Source organism: Protopterus annectens, chromosome 3.part0 (assembly GCF_019279795.1).
Source record: "Protopterus annectens isolate FY-2018-M chromosome 3.part0, PAN1.0, whole genome shotgun sequence".
Lineage (NCBI taxonomy): Eukaryota > Metazoa > Chordata > Ceratodontiformes > Protopteridae > Protopterus > Protopterus annectens.
This window is the reverse complement of record NC_056731.1, coordinates 51,367,191-51,383,825: the sequence shown is the minus strand read 5'-3', so window position 1 is coordinate 51,383,825 and position 16,635 is coordinate 51,367,191.

Below are 16,635 nucleotides of genomic sequence, written 5' to 3'. Positions count from 1 at the left end.
AGATTATAATTCAAAGAAACTCTTCTGTCAACAGTAATAAAAGTGACTGTACAGCCAAAAGCTTAAACAACATTTTTTGTTTTAAAGTTCTCTATATATGTCTGATTAATTCTGATTATAATTCAGCAGACAGATCTTCAGCTTTCATCAGAATAAAATACATGATGCTATGCAGCAATTCAGACATGAGCAAGAGCAAGAAGAATAAGAATTTAACTAAAGAGTTAATATGTGGTGTTGCATAAAACAGCCTGGTGCATGATTTTGTAACAAGTTTCAAATTACTGATTTAAAGATTTCTTATAACTTTTTATTTCTTTTATTTTTTTAGGAAACTGTATTAGTATGGAATCACAGTGGCATAGTGGATAGTACTAAAGTCTCACAGCAAGAAGTTCCCCAGTTTGATTTTCAGCTGGGATGCCTTCTATGCATAGTCTGCATGTCATAACTGTGTTTGTGTGGCTTTCCTCTGGGTGCTCTGTTTTCCTCCCATATTCCAAAGAGATGCACTAGGTGAATTAGACACTCTAAATTGGCCATAGGTGTGAGTGTGCATGTGAGTGTGTGGTATGGAAACACTACCACAGTAGGGCTAGCCACCTGGTGGTGTAAACCTTGGCTCTAGATGATTGTCACTGTTAAAGTGACACTCTGACCCCATGTGTAAAAATGGGAAAAAAGGGACTTGAGGATGGATGGATGTATCAGTATGGCAAGTTATTAGGTAACATGTTACAAATTGTAAATGTACTCATGCTTGGCTCTGTGAAGTACAGTGCAGGAATCCTGACTGCAAACCAGATGACCCAAGTATGATTAGCAGCACAGGTTCTGCAGGAGCCTGGTGGGGGTAGGGCTGAGTGGCTTACATTAGTTCCCACATCCTCAGGGAAGGAACTAGGGGTCAGACATTCATTATCTAGCAAACATAAGTGAGTTGATGTCAGGGGCAGTGATGTCCATGATGCCATACACATTCCTCCCATTTAGGTGTCCCTTCCTTGCATACTAAAAACCCATCCACCTAGCTGCATATATGATGCTCTTCCCTGGCTCTAATCACTGTTACATGGGAATTTTCAGCCTTAAATGTAGTAAGACACCAAGGTTGTACTTGCTCTAAAAGGGGAGGGACATGCAAGTTCATATCAGACTCTCTGTCTTCTCTAATGTGATAAAGGAAGAGGTGAACAAAGGGGTTGATGGAGAATGCCAGGAGCAAGAAACCATGGGATGAAAAAGTATGCATACACACACACACACACACACACATATATATATATATATATATATATATATATATATATATATAGATAGATAGATGGAGATATATAGATATATACATAAATCTTAAACTATGAAGGCCACATGAGGAAAAGTATACTCATCCAAAGGCAGAATGACACTTCTAAACAATTAAAATAAAGTTATGATAATAAAGAAAACCATGAAAACTAAAAACATGGCTTGTATGCTTGTATCCTTGATGTGATTTTAAAGTACTGAGGCCTTTAACATTATCTCTTTTTGCACAATTTCTTACCCATTGGAATGTGACCCTTCTAAGATGGTTTATCATATCTGACAGTAAAAAAAAAAATCACATAAATATAAATGGCCACCATAATGACCCTTAGCTTGCTGCAGACTCATACACTGCCTTTCAAGTCAGCCATATCAGTGCTCATGTGCTAGCAATGATGTAACTGGTCTTTATTTTAACACATAGCCAGTCTCCTCTAAAATAGAAATCTAGTTTCTGTCTTAATTTTTGATACATCATTGTGAAGAAAGTGAAAGGCATAATGTCCACAGTAATGTATTTTACCTTGTTGATTTCAAACACATACATTGCCCCCACCAAAAACCATATCAATAATTACTCAGTAGTGGTCTTAAAGTTGTCCCACATTTTCATATACAGCCTGACTCATCACTCCCCAAAACATGCATCTTTTGTGTACCCCTCTAATGTTAGATTGTGATAAAAGTGAAAGAAAGGAAGAGTTATCACAGTAAAGCATTTCAGCTTGTTACTCTCAGACACATGTACATTGTGCCCACCTCAGTAAACCTTATCAGTGATCATTTAACTCTGCTGATGTGTAACTACCCTTTTGTTTAACACAGACTGTCTCCAGAAAGATAGTTCTTCTTGATGATCACTTCCATGACTGTGAAGAAAAAAGAAGAAAATAAAGGCTATAGTGATATAATTTGGCTTGTTGCAATCATTCACAGTCACACATGCCACCAAGACCACTGTAATTATAAAAAATAAATAAAAATAAACAGGAAAAATGACTGGATTACTATTGTGAGAAATATGTATTGCTAGGAGTGCCCATAGACAAATCTGGTGTTGGTGTCCTTGCCAATAAGAAAATGCTTGTAAGAAAAATACATCCCCAAAGATAACATCTTCCTTTCTTGATAATGCTAGTAACACCATGATCAGACTACTATTAGTGTCTGCCTAGATATGTCCCATATCTTTGTTAAAAGGAGGGATTAAATGAGTATACTGCCTTACTTTGTATAATTTATTCATTCGTTCATTGTCTCGGGTCAACCAGATTATTATAAAGAGGGTATATGGAAAATGAATAATAAGTGTCGTTGTGGATGAATACAGGCCATAAGTGTGAGATCTTTAATTAAGTCATTTATCTTACATTTGTCCCGCTTGCTGTTTACTCTCTCTAGTTTCGGGGCACATTATAATTTAGAAAAAGTCTACGGCTGGGTGTGGGATTCACAGGATTTGCACACAGTTAGTATGGTTTGATGATGAGAATGAAGCCGAAGTGATCAAACAAAACCAGTCACAGGTAAACCAGTGGTATTCACATCCAGGAGTAAGTTATTGCTATTATACAATGACATTTAAGAAAGAAATTGCTTACCTTTCTTAGATAATGTTATTGTATAATGGCACTTCAGTGATCTTTTGCCTTCTTCACTACTTACTGATGTACTGTGCATGTATATGGTTTATATATTTTCACTTTTGCACATGACATCAGTGCAGTACAAGGGAGGTGCTGGAGAAGACAACATTCCTGTAACAGTCTGTCTCTCTCACTCACTCTTTCTCTGTTGTTTTTTTTTTTTTTTTGTGAAATGATTGTCTGGTGTTACTGGTGTTACTGTGATCTACCAGAAACTTTAACATTTTCAAGATACAGAGCAAAATGAGGGATGCTTTGCCAAAGACTGGCAGTTGAGAGGTAGTTTTAATGGCAGTAAAATTGATCATAGTATTGTAACTATGTTTTCCAGCTGTCCAGAGTATTTTAGAACACCATGATTTTTCACATCATAAAATATGACAATATATTAGCATTCAGACTTCTTTCTATAAGGATATTCTCATTTTAACAATGGGCACATTGATTTGTTGTCCAGTCATGTATTTCAATACTAATTACCATGTATTGAATAATTAATAATACAACAAGATAACAAAAAAGAATATGGTCAAGCCAGTCAAACCATGGCACATTCAAGGTAATAAAGAACTGCAGGCAGTCAGATATTACAACAGATCAAGCTTGGTTCAAAGTATTTAGCATAACATTTGCCACATAATTTCATGCATATTTATTGTTTCTGTGTTGTGCCCATTCCTGCATATGTGTTTTGTCTCTTATGTGTATCATATCATTTCTCTTTTGTGTCCATTCCTGTAGACCTGTTTGCCTGTTATATATGGATTCTAAAAACAGAGCAATGGCATTTAACATTCTATATCTACCATTTAACACTTTTCCAACAGTATCTTATGGTGCTGCTTGAAAAAGTACAGTTGTGTAAGATCATACCAGAACAGTAGATGCCCTGCTTCTCACGTTTGTAGTATTCTTTACTCTTTGGAAGTCCTTCCAAGTATAGTTGAATGTCCAGCCAGCATACCAAAGCCTTTGCATCTTCCGGGTGCCATACGTCAGATGTATGTCTTCCGTGCATGACATAAGGTAGCTACATTATATGTGATTACCTAACTTTCAGAACTGAAGTACCACAGAAGAACCAGAGAAACCTCAGAAGAAAGCAATAACACATGCATGCAGGGAAAGAAGAAGAAGAAGAAGGATGAAAGAAAGACCCCTCGGCCAGAAGGGAAATAACAGAAAGCAACAGGGGTAGGAGGGAAGGGCAGACTACTACAACAGTGAAAAGTAGGACATCTGCTGTTACAGTAAGATCTTACACAACTTAACTATGCCTCCCTATAACTGTTGCAATATTCTTTACTCTTGAGAAAGTACCGAAGCTATTGCAAAGTATGCGAGAAAGAAGGCACAGAAGAGCCCTCCAAAAAGGCATGGAAGATGGCCCTGGCAAAACCCGCCTTGGCCATAGAAATGGCATACAATTTGTAATGTTTGGCAAAAATGTGCACAGAAGACCAAGTAGCAGCATTCAGGATAGATACATTCCCTTAGAAAGCATTAGAAGAGGACACTGCCCTGGTAGAATGAGCACAAACTGAAGAGGAAGGCCTACCATGAACAAAAAATAGCAAAAAATAATGGTCTTAGAAATCCAGGAGGAATTGGTCTGATTAGACACTGTCAAACTCAATATCTTGGCATGAAAGGAAACAAAAAAGCAGATCAGATTTCATGATGTGCTTTGTTTTGACCATGTAATATCTGAGCTATTTATGCAAGTCCAAAGTGGGAAGAACCCTTTCACTTGGATTCTGTGGAGAACTGAAAAAGAAAGAAGATGAATGGACTAATACAGGGACAAATCATTAACCACCTTGGGCATAATAGAAGGATTGGTAGAAAGATACACCCTGTCCCTGTGAAAAAACAAAAAAGGTGGAATCACCATGAGTGCTTGAAGTTCAGAGGCATTTTTGGGAGAAGTAAGAGCCATAAACAAGACAGTCTTCAAAGTAAATGTTGCAGGGAAGAAGAAATTTCAGGGTCAAAAGAGGACTGACTCAATTTTTCAGGAACAAAATTAAGGTCTCAAGAAGGAGGAGGAATAGGATTTCTTTGTGGCCGAATATGAAGGACACCTTTCAAAGCTAGTCTGACTTCAAAACTAGAAGCCACAGGTGGATTCGGAGGAAGGCAAGTGAAAGTGAGTGACAAATGAACTTTATCAGATAAATATGCCAAGACAGAATTGAACAACTCACACAAATAAGAAAGGACCATGGGAACTGCCACAGGAAAGGAGTCTCAGTCATGTTTCAGACACCAAACAAAATCTCTTCCAGTCTTTTAGTCACATATGATTTTGTAGTAGTGGGTTTTCTGGCCTCCTACAAAACATGAAGCACATCCTCAGGTAATTGATGCCTAAAAGGAATCAAAACGCTATCAGCCAAAGTATCAAATTTAGGGTGGACAAGTGAGGGTGAATGGGAGATCCCTTTCTTGTGTTAGAATATCCAGTCTCTAAGGTACTGCCCTGGCCAGTTGAAACAGAAGGCAGTACCAGTGTTGTCTGGGCCAAGCAATATTTTGGACCTGTCCCACGTGACCATGTGCAGGACCTTTTGTAGTGGAGGAAGAGGGGGATAGGCATACAGAAACATCTACTACCAAGAAAAAGACATGAGTAACATTTTCCAAGCTAGAGGACTTGGCACTCTTGAATAGAAGCAGGGAAGTTGTCTGTTCAAACTGGAGGCAAAGAGATATACTAGAGAAGTACCTCACTGATGTAGAATGTCCAGGAACACTTACCTGTGAAGCATCCATTCATGAAAACTTGTCCTAAACCTGCTCAAAGAGCTTGGCATCAGATTGTACTCTGAAAGAATATAGACTGCCTGAAGAATCAAGTGATGGTGGACTACAAAGTGATGAGTTGCTGAGAGGGGGCTTGAATCTATAGGTCATCCAAATAAGGGAATATTTAAATTTCTTGAAGTCTGCAGAAGACTAACACAGGGGCAAGACACTTGGTAAAGACCAAAATGCAAAGCAGGAAGCTTAACAATAAGAGGAAGAAACAGACAAAAGTAAAAATTTCCTGAAGAAAGGGTGAATAGAAATGTGTAAATAAGCATCTTTAAAACTCAATGATACCAGAAAGGCTTGAGGAAGCAACAGAGGGAAAAGTGCCTGAAGAGACATCATCCTGAAATATGGAATCTGGAAAAAAGATGATGAGAAAAGAGAGGTCTAGAATGGGCCTCCAAGACTCCTGCTTCCTGGGAACCAGAATCATCCTGGAATAAAAACCATGTCCCCTGTTGAAACAAGGGGACAGGTTGGATGGTTCCCTGAACCACTAGATCCTGCAGAACCAAAAGAAAATGTAAGAGATGACAAGGAGGAGGCTGAGGAAGGCCTGAGAATGGAGGTGGGGATTTCCAAGCCATAAAAAAATTTGGATAATGGAAGGTACCCAAGCATCTCTAGTTATCTACTGCCAAATAGGAAAAGAATCAACATGAGAGACAGCAAAATCTGGTTGAGGGGTAGGAGCAGCTGAATGTTAATAGAAGAATATTTGTCACTTAGCACCCTGAGAAAGCTTGTCTGGAAAAAATATCTCAGAAGTCCTCTTGCCCCTAGAAGTCTGTTTAGGCTGCCTACAATAAAAAAAAGGCTTAGCAGAATATTTTTTCTAAAACTTAGGAACAAAAGATATAACTTTGCCATTATACTGAATGAATATTCTGGTTGTCTAAGGAAGAATCCAATAATTTGGCCTTGATGTCTTCAGGCAGAGTCTGGAGGAGTAGCCAAGAATTCCTCCTCATTACATATCCAGCTGACCTGAGCCATCAGTTCATATTGTGTGAAAATATCAAATGAGACATAACTAATATCATGATATTTCATTTTTTTTATTCAGGACACATACCATGAGCACTAAATCTTGTGAAAATACTTGCTGTTCTTATTTTTGTAAAAAGAAATAAAAAAGGCACACACTGGTAAAGTAAGGACACACAATACAAGTAAGCAGGCTTAGAAAATAGGCTTAAAAATAAAATACCTGCTTCACCATTTTGCATTCCAAACAGGAACATTAACAAGAGCAGGCTATAAAACACTGGAAACATTAGCCACGTAGCATCATAGAAAATGATGAAGTTTATATCACATGAGATCACCCATTACTAACAGTTCAAAAGATAGATGCTAGAAAACCAGATATAATGGTTCATGAAAAGAAGACAAAAGTAGCATTGATCATTGAAATTGCTACACCCAGTGACTACAGTGTGTTGCATACAGAGAGACACAGTCATAAAATATCAGGATCTGCAGGCAGAAATGAGAACAATGTGGAGGAAAGATACCCAGACAGTTCCAATAGTAATAGGTGCAATGGGTCTTATAAAAAATTATCTACAGTCATATTTAGATATGTTACCAATCCATGTAACCACATACAAATTGGAGAAGGAGTCATTATTGGGCACATTGCAGGTGCTGCAAAGAGTACTTTTGGCTGACATCAAAGATTGAAACAATACTAATTTCATGAACTTTAATCATACTTTGACTTAGGAATGGGGTCCATTTCCATCATAGTATTAGAAACTCTAAATATTTGGAGAAATTAAAAAAATAATGTTAATTTATAGTGAAACCCCCATAGACAACTTCCTATAATCATAGTGGTAAATCAAAGTTAATTTTGAAATGCAATATGTTATTTCCTGTAGGCTTAAATAATGAAGTAATTTGATCTAGGCTATTAAGTTAGTGTATATATTTTTAGTGACTAACTCAGAAGTTTGAAGCATGATTATGTTCAAGCTGATGATTCTATTAATTTATTAAAATAATTGAAATTGATTGAATTAAAAGAAAACATTTAAATATAGCAGTGTTATTGCAATAAAGTTTTTTTGTCAACCTGTGAAGGCAGGCAGCAAAGCACTAGAGGGATTTATTAAATATTCTTGCTAACCTTCCAGTTATGTGTGGACTTTTTTCATTTAAATATATTCTTTTGTGGTGCAATTGCCATAACCATTAAAGTCCCTGCAAAATATCCTAAATGATATACAAATCAAAGGGTAAAAAGTCACACAGAGAAACCAGTCAGTAACAATTCCAAGAAAGACTCAGCTAAGCTAGAGTCTTCACTGTATAATGCTTTAAAACTCCTGCAGTAGAGGCCAATGAAGTATGCAAAGAACTTCTTCTTTCTCATAATAGATACTCCTTACTTCATCTGCTATATTTCCTAGGCATTGCTGTAATCATACTTTCCCATAATAGCTTTGTATTATTTTTGTTGTTTCTCTGTAATTCCCTGTATGTTTATCTTCCACTTATCTTATAGGCATATGTGATGTCCCTTCGCTGGGCCAGTGGTAAGGAGCCTCAAACTCACCATGGACACTGGTGGGGAAATGTTCACTTTGAGAGAAATAATGCAGCTGTCCGCACCAAACACAATTTCCCTTAAGAGCATACAGAGAACACACTCCAGTCCTAGGGATGGACGCTCTCTCTCTTTCTCTATATTTCTCTCCAGGCTTCAAATAAGAAACCACACTGACCATTAAGGAGCTTTGTGTCCCTGTTCCAAGTAGCTGACACACACACCCTTTGAGATTTGATTTTCACACAGGCACACACCTGGGAAATGTCACAGATTACCTACTCAACCACCTCCACCCAGGCTATAAGGTAGTTCCACTGCCACCAGCCAGCTAGTCTAAGGCTCCTACAGGGTATCCAATTATACTGAGTGAAATTAATACTAGTATCAATGGTAATGTTGACCAAACAGCAAGATTTTCAGGAGCATGATGCCACAGTGTCACTAAATAAATAAAAGTACTCTCAAAGGTTGGTTAAATATTTCTTAAAAAGACCAGCTACAAAGCAAAGTTTAAATATATTTAATAATAAATAATAAAAGAACATGACAATATTGAATATCTATTTACAATAAACACCAGAGTTTCAATCACAGAAATAATAAAAAATAATACAGATGGAAAGATTCACACAGATACAGAAAAAACAATACCTAACTAATCTCACTATATTTTCCTGACTAATCTAAAGACTTACTGTTACCTACTTTCTTAAGAGAGCAAGACAAGGTGAAGTGGGTGAGTGGACATTCTTGTCAGGTTTCACAAACAGACTGCTTTGAGACTGCTGCCTCATCTAGTATTAAAGCATCATTTCAGTGCTGGATTACAGAATGACATCACATCTGGTCACCTGACTCTGTGGTTCCTACACTATCCCCTTTACTAGAAGCTGAGCCAGGATCTTGTACATATGTGTCACACTACACAAACATAGAGCTTTGCTAAGATGTGTTGCAGCATCTGGAAGATATAAAACCATTTCAACACATCCACCCTTCCATGGTAGTAATTAGTTCACCACTAAGGACAATACAGCAGGATTCCTATACCCTGTTTTCACAGACATTGCATGTCTAGCTGCATTCAGACCTGTGAGATACAATCTTTATGGCGTATACCAAGTAATTTAATTTCAGGTTATTTTTCAAAGTTAGCTGGACTGAAATTAACCTCTTCTCTTCCAGTATCCTCTGTTAAAATATATTCATTCCAACAGTTACAATAAATCTGATATACAGATGTATTTATTTTCTGTCCAGCAGGACCTACTATTGGTACATTTTTAAAACAAACAACGTTACAAATATAGTTTCACCACAAGCACCTGTAGAAATCAGTTTGATATAAAAATGACATATAATTCTTTACAAAATTCCAGCTAGCTATGCTGGCATATGTTGCACATCCACCACTCTACTTCTCCTGGCATAGCTGGTGCTACTTCATATCATCACAGCATACACATAACATTCCCTTTCATTGTACTTTTTATCTGTTGTAATTATTTCCCAATAATTAATATATTTTCTGCCATTAACCTAATAAAATTTTCATTTTATACTTTAGAATATGCAGCATAAAACTAAATGAACAGACACAGAAACTACTACAACATGTTGTATTCTGAAACCTCCTTTAATTTCCTCAGTAAATATCATTTCCCTTTTTATTGGATTTAATACAGAAACTCATAAATCCAAAATGAATATGTCTCCAGTCTCCTTTTCTAAGTTTTTTTAAGCTCATAACCTTCGTATATTGCTAATAGTGCTTAATAATACTAAAACAAGAAGATAATCCTTTTTAGATGACATCTTAGAAACATTTAGACAAATTCTCCACTTCATTTTTGTCTATCTCCTTTTCTTACTTTTTCTACTAAACCTTTAATATTTCTTTGCCTAACATTAATCTTGCCTTGCCTTGCATGACTCATTTATCATTTTCACAACAATTTGTATCAACCCTTCACATTTACTGTAAGATATCTCTATAATTTAAAACTACACATATTTTATTATATTATTTTTCCATTCTTCCCTCCACTATCAATCATTCACCTCATATATTACTTTGTTGATGACTAATGACAAGGGCAACCTTGTCATATAACATTTTCAACCAAATTTCCTAGCTTAGCCAGCTATTTACCAATTATATCAGATGAGAATTATATACAGACTTGCAAAATAATGTGTGTTCTTACTTACATTATCTTTTTTAAATAGTGTCCATAATTGTTTATGAAACACATTATCAGATGCTTTCAGAATGTCAGAAACAATTTCCTTTACATTTCTCACAATGTATGTTATCAATAGTTTACTTTCTTTTATTATAACCAACTTTTGACTCGTATATCTTATTTTCTTATAATTCCATAAATTCCCTTTTCTAACAGTTTACCTAGAACATCAGCAAATTTAATTGTGTTAACTTTATTAAGGTTTTATAATCACATTACATTAACAAAAGGTCTACAGTTCTTTAAACATTACTTTTCATTTTTCCCACAGAAAATATATATATTCAAAAGTGCATCTTTCTGCTTATACGGAGCCTCCTCCTTCAAACTTTCATTCAAAATACATTTTTATTTCTCTCATCTAATTTCTAGACAAACTCACACCTTATCTTATTCAAACAGATAGACAATTTTACCTTATGAAAAGTAACACTGCTTCTAACTTCTCTCTGGCTATTTTTTGCTTCAGCATCACAAGGTATTATTTTCTTTCAACATTTTATTCTCCAAAATGTGTTCCCTTTTATCTACCTTTCTTTCTAAATTTTAAAACATATTCTACTACCTCTGTTATTTCATCTACTTTTTATATCCTTCTCTTCATTCATTATACATTCAATAAGGAAAATACTTCTTTTCAACGGGTGCCATATTCTTTGCTTCGTTTTATTTTATGCTATGTTGTTTTTTCCCCAAACCTAGGGGAGGGGTGTGGGAGAACAAACTTCAATATAACAACTCGTTATGGCAAATAAGACTGGATGCCACTACTCTCCCTCCCCTGGGATTAAATTAGCACATATCTATTACTCATGTTCTTAAAATACTAGCAGTTAAATTGCAATTAAAGGTATTTATTTGCTCTTATTTGAACAAATGTTTAATGTATTTTATACAAGACTCTTTCATTACATGATATTTTATTATTGGTTTTATACTTGTTGAAACAATTTGAGAAGATCTTAGGTACTTCTATGTAATTTGAACAGACAGATTCAATTGTACTTGAATTAACTATTTAATGAATTGGGATGCAGTTTATTGTGTGTGTGTGTGTGTGTGTGTGTGTGTGTGTGTGTGTGTGTGTGTGTGTGTATATATATATATATATATATATATATATATATATATATATATATATACACATATATATGGGATCCATACAGATGCTTGACTGCATCTTTCACAGAATCCCAATTTGGTGAGCATAGTTGCGTGAAAGTGCGGTTCACTGAAGTAGCACTTTCGCGTAAGTATGCTTGTTCCGTCGTACTATGGTGTGGTACAGAAAAATTCCCTTTTCCCCACTGTAGTGCGACCTCAGAGTGAGAATATTAAAGTAAGGGGGTCTGGGGCACAGCCCTCCCACATCGGATGGTGCAGGGGGGCTTGGCCTCTTGCATTCAAGTAGATTTTGTGTTTTTTTAACATACTTTAATGAAAGCGCTTTTTTGATGAAGGCGCTTTCGTTAAATTGTGTTCGGTGGTAATGGATTTGTTCTTTTGATCTTTCGATCAAAAGTCCTAGATTCATATATATATATATATATATATATATATATATATATATATATATAGATAGATAGATTCCATTCACAAGCTCAAAGTTTCAAAACTTCAAACTGTAAATGGTTGAGACCATAACATCAACATTTTGAAACTTCAAACGTTTTGAATGGAGATTTCAGTACAGCACAGAATGGGAACATTACCATTTTCCTCACTGTATTGTGATTGTAGTCTTGACGTCAGTATATTTATTTTGCAGAAGGTATGGTGGGCACAGGGGGCTTGCCCCCTCCCTGCAAAAATGAACATTTTTGTTTTTTGTTACAATTACAAAGTTCCAAAACTTATGGTCTCGACCATTTGCAGTTCAAAGTTTAAGCTTGGAAAGTAGATCCGTATATATATATATATATATATATATATATATATATATCTATCTATCTATATATATATATATATATATATATATATATATATATATATATATATATATATATATATATATATATATATGGGATCCGGGCACATGCTTGACTAGCATATGTCCGAATCACAAAACATTGAACACACATACACGAAAGTGCTTAACATCGACAAGTGCTTTCGTGTTTGTGTGCCTGTTTTGTAGATTGGACTACAGTGCGGGTAAGGGAAAATTCCCTTTTCCCCACTGTAGTGTGATCTCGGAGTGAGAATAATAAAGTAAGTTGGGTGGGGGGGTGCAGAGGGGCAAAGCCCCATGCAGAAACATAGATTTTTTTTTTTGAAATACACATACATGGAAGTGCTTTTATGTGTGTTTGATGTCTTGTGATTTGGACATATGCTAGTCGAGCATGGGCCCTGGACCCATATATATATATATATATATATATATATATATATATATATATATATGTATACAGATTTTAAACTGTATATTCATTATTTAAATATGGTGATTTAAGAGTGCACATTTTATAGAAGCTGTGGTTATTTTAGAAGGAAACTTCTAAAATCTGTCAGTTCCAATTAAGTCCATTTTATCAGTTAGGAAGAATGTGCTTAACTGACTTTTTAACAATAAAGTAACGTGTTTTACTCTGTATTGCCTTTTGTTGGAATGACAGTTCTTTATGTGCATTTTTTTATTCTTATTCTTATTACTATTTCACATCTCACTGGCTTATTAAATCCATGTCCTCTTTTTTTCTTCATCATCTTCTCCAGGAAAATTGTCTTTACTCTCTCCTCATCTTCTTCACAATTTTGTTTTGAATTATTACATTTTCCAATATTTTCACAATGCTTTTTTGGGAAGTTTTGTATTAAATGTCACCACTCACCATAAAAACAACAATTTATGTCTGGCCTTGATATCTAAGTGCCATTTTTGTTACACACATACAAAACATATTAGGCATTTGGTAAATAACATTATCCTCACTTTATAAATCTATCCAGGCTTCACATTCCCATTTCAAATGTACCTTAACTACTGCATTCTTTTCTATTCCCACAGACATTTACAAAGGTCCTGTAATAAATAGTGTATATGTTCAACTGAAACAGCACGTGTTCTAAATTGAAAAAAAAAGTCCTCTTTTGTATTGCTAAATTCAGCAAAATAAAATCGCTCCACGGTTTTGTTATTGCAGATCATCAGCTTGTTGACAGAATTCTCACCTCAAAAGTCACATCAACTGTGTATTTTCGTAAATACATTAACAAATCACAGTTCCCTTGCCTGAACACCTTATGCCTTTAATGAATTCTCCCACATGAAATATCAGTCTTTAACAGCTCTTGCTGCTTGTTCTTACTGCTGCAACTAGCTGAGGCATACTCAGGAATTTCACACCACTAGAGGTCACTCCCTGATGACCTCTGCAGAAAAAGGAGAATGATCCTGTGTCTATTCCATTCACTTTCTTTTACTGCATTATATTCCTCTCTAATTTCTAGTTCTGTCAATTTACTCTTAACACTTGTTGAACAGAGTCTGTGCCTCAGGTTGTATTATCACCTGTATGAACACAGTGTCTAATACTCTGTTATTATTTATATACAGAGTTTTTACTGCGGTATCATTATTTACTTCTATATCCATTTCTTCCTCACACCACTCACTCCGGTTTTCTATTATCTTGCCTTCAGATCACTGGATGCACTTGCAGTATTTCCTGTCAAAAAGAGCAGGGATTTGATTTACTTCTGTTTGTTAACTGGGTGAGTCCATTTTCAGTCACATCCCAGGCCATGAGGCAAATAGAAATACATGTAGAAGTTAAAAATGCAAGTACACAACTACAGAAATTTAACATGCACTGATTTAAAGTAATAAGAGATAAACTTATATTGTTGCACTACTCCTGGGAATTTTTACAAGGAATTCTAGTCACATTGCTCACAATCAGTATAAATATCACCTCAAGACAATCCTGAATGTAGGCCATACCTAGTAAGTCAAGCCCAGTCAACACATATTAGCAAATCAATGAGTAATTTGACACAGGATTTAATTGTCATTTCACAGAAACACTTTAGCAGCACCAACCATACTTTGATACAAATACCTTTTTAATAAATTATTAAAAATAGTTGCATTCTGGGTACATGATTATAACATACCAGGCAAAGAAAGCTTACAAAGTGCTTTAAACACAACTGAGAGAAATGAGATAGTAAGTACTGGTGACCTACAATGAAAACTGTTCTGTACTAAATATATAGTCCTGCAATACTAAACCATTAAATTTCACCTTCTGTCCATCATAACACATATTGTACAACTTGAAAACTGTTGCTATATGTGCAGACTTGAGGTATCACAGATATAAAGAGGATACCCAGATTTATATTTTCTTTACTCCAGACCAGGAGGTACAAAATACAGATACAGATGTGTGTATTAAATGTATCTATTTTGGGTTTCCAAAAACTATTTATCAATTACTCCATTAAAGTCTACTGACTGTGCTGGTGGTGCACATCACATTTCACTCCTGTTTTAAGTCCTCATGCATCTCCAGTTTTGCTATCAAGTGATCATACAATTAAAGATGGATTGCATGCTCCGGAACTGGGTGTGAGCCTCACTGTTGAGCTGACTTTTAAAGACCTAGGTATAAACTATTTTGTTTTATCTGTACATTCAGTAGTTCTTCTCCTCTTATTTATTGTAAGACCTTTTATATATTGATGGCTTGCATTGCTTTCTAGTGACTACAGCTACAACACAACTTCACAAGCCAGGCTACTGACAAGTACATTGAGAAAGACCATATATCCTCCCTGTTCTGCCAAAATTCCATTACATGACTATCTGTTGAGAAGGCAGTCAAAGTATACTGGATATTTTAGAAACCTGATTTGTCACATACCTTGATCTGTTTACTCAGGCCTGATTTGTCACATACCTTGATCTGTTTACTCGGGCATCATGGAAATGCCAGTGACTGGAAGGTTTTGGCTTGAAATCTTCAGTACTTTACGACTGCACATCCGTACACCAATGTTCTTTCTTGGCAGCTTGAGGAATGTGATTCTCGTTTCTTAACTGGAGTTTAAAAACTCACCTGTGTTAGCAATGTCTTTAAAGGAGATATTAGACTTGTTTTATTCTGTAATTTAGTTGTTTTAAATGATTTACTCTGAAAAGTGCTTGGTTATAAGCCCTTTCATAAAATACATCTTTCACTTTGAAGTCTTACATTTTATACCAACAGAGATACAGATGACGTTTAGTTAATCAAAGTCACCATCACCACTGCTTAACTAAATTGAATTATAACACAATTAAAGGTATATAAAATTCTTAGATTAAAATTCTTGACCAATGGATGGGAGATCGCAGATATACCCCAGGGATTACCTCAGTGTCACTGCTCAACAGAGGCACAGCAAAATAATGGGTATAGTTCCCCATACTAAAGGGGTGGCGTAAGCCACAAAACTATGGGCTAGGCTTGTAAATGCCCTCGGGCAGATAGCCTAGTATGAACCTATGAACCTATGAACCTATAAATGTATACCATGATAACTTCCAAAACACTTCAATAAGTTTAAAAAATCACTAGCGGGTGAGAAAAAAACAGTCATAGTCTGAATTATAACTTGTGGACTACATGATAGCACTAATAAATTGGTAAATGGCTCATAAGATATAATATATTGATTTTTTTTTGTGGATTATATGAGACATTGAAAGATGCATATGTAAAGAACCAATAAAGGAATTACAAAGGGTGTGAGATGGAGGCAGCTTATGATGTTGGATTAGAAGTCTTAGAGAACAACATTATAGGCTAAACAGGTGTTGCATTATGTATTGTCTGATTAGGCTAAAGAAAGTATAAAAAAGATAAATGGAAATATTTCATGTGGGAAGTTATTAATGCTCAAGAATCTGTATTATGGCCAATCACAGTTTCATTAGTCCATGACCTTACTACAAGGATAAATAGCTGATGAATGGATGCCTTAATGTGACAATAATGTTAAAAAGGTGGAGTATATCACATACGTTTGTTAGCAACCAATGGTAGGATAATATTATCATGTAAAAACAATATCT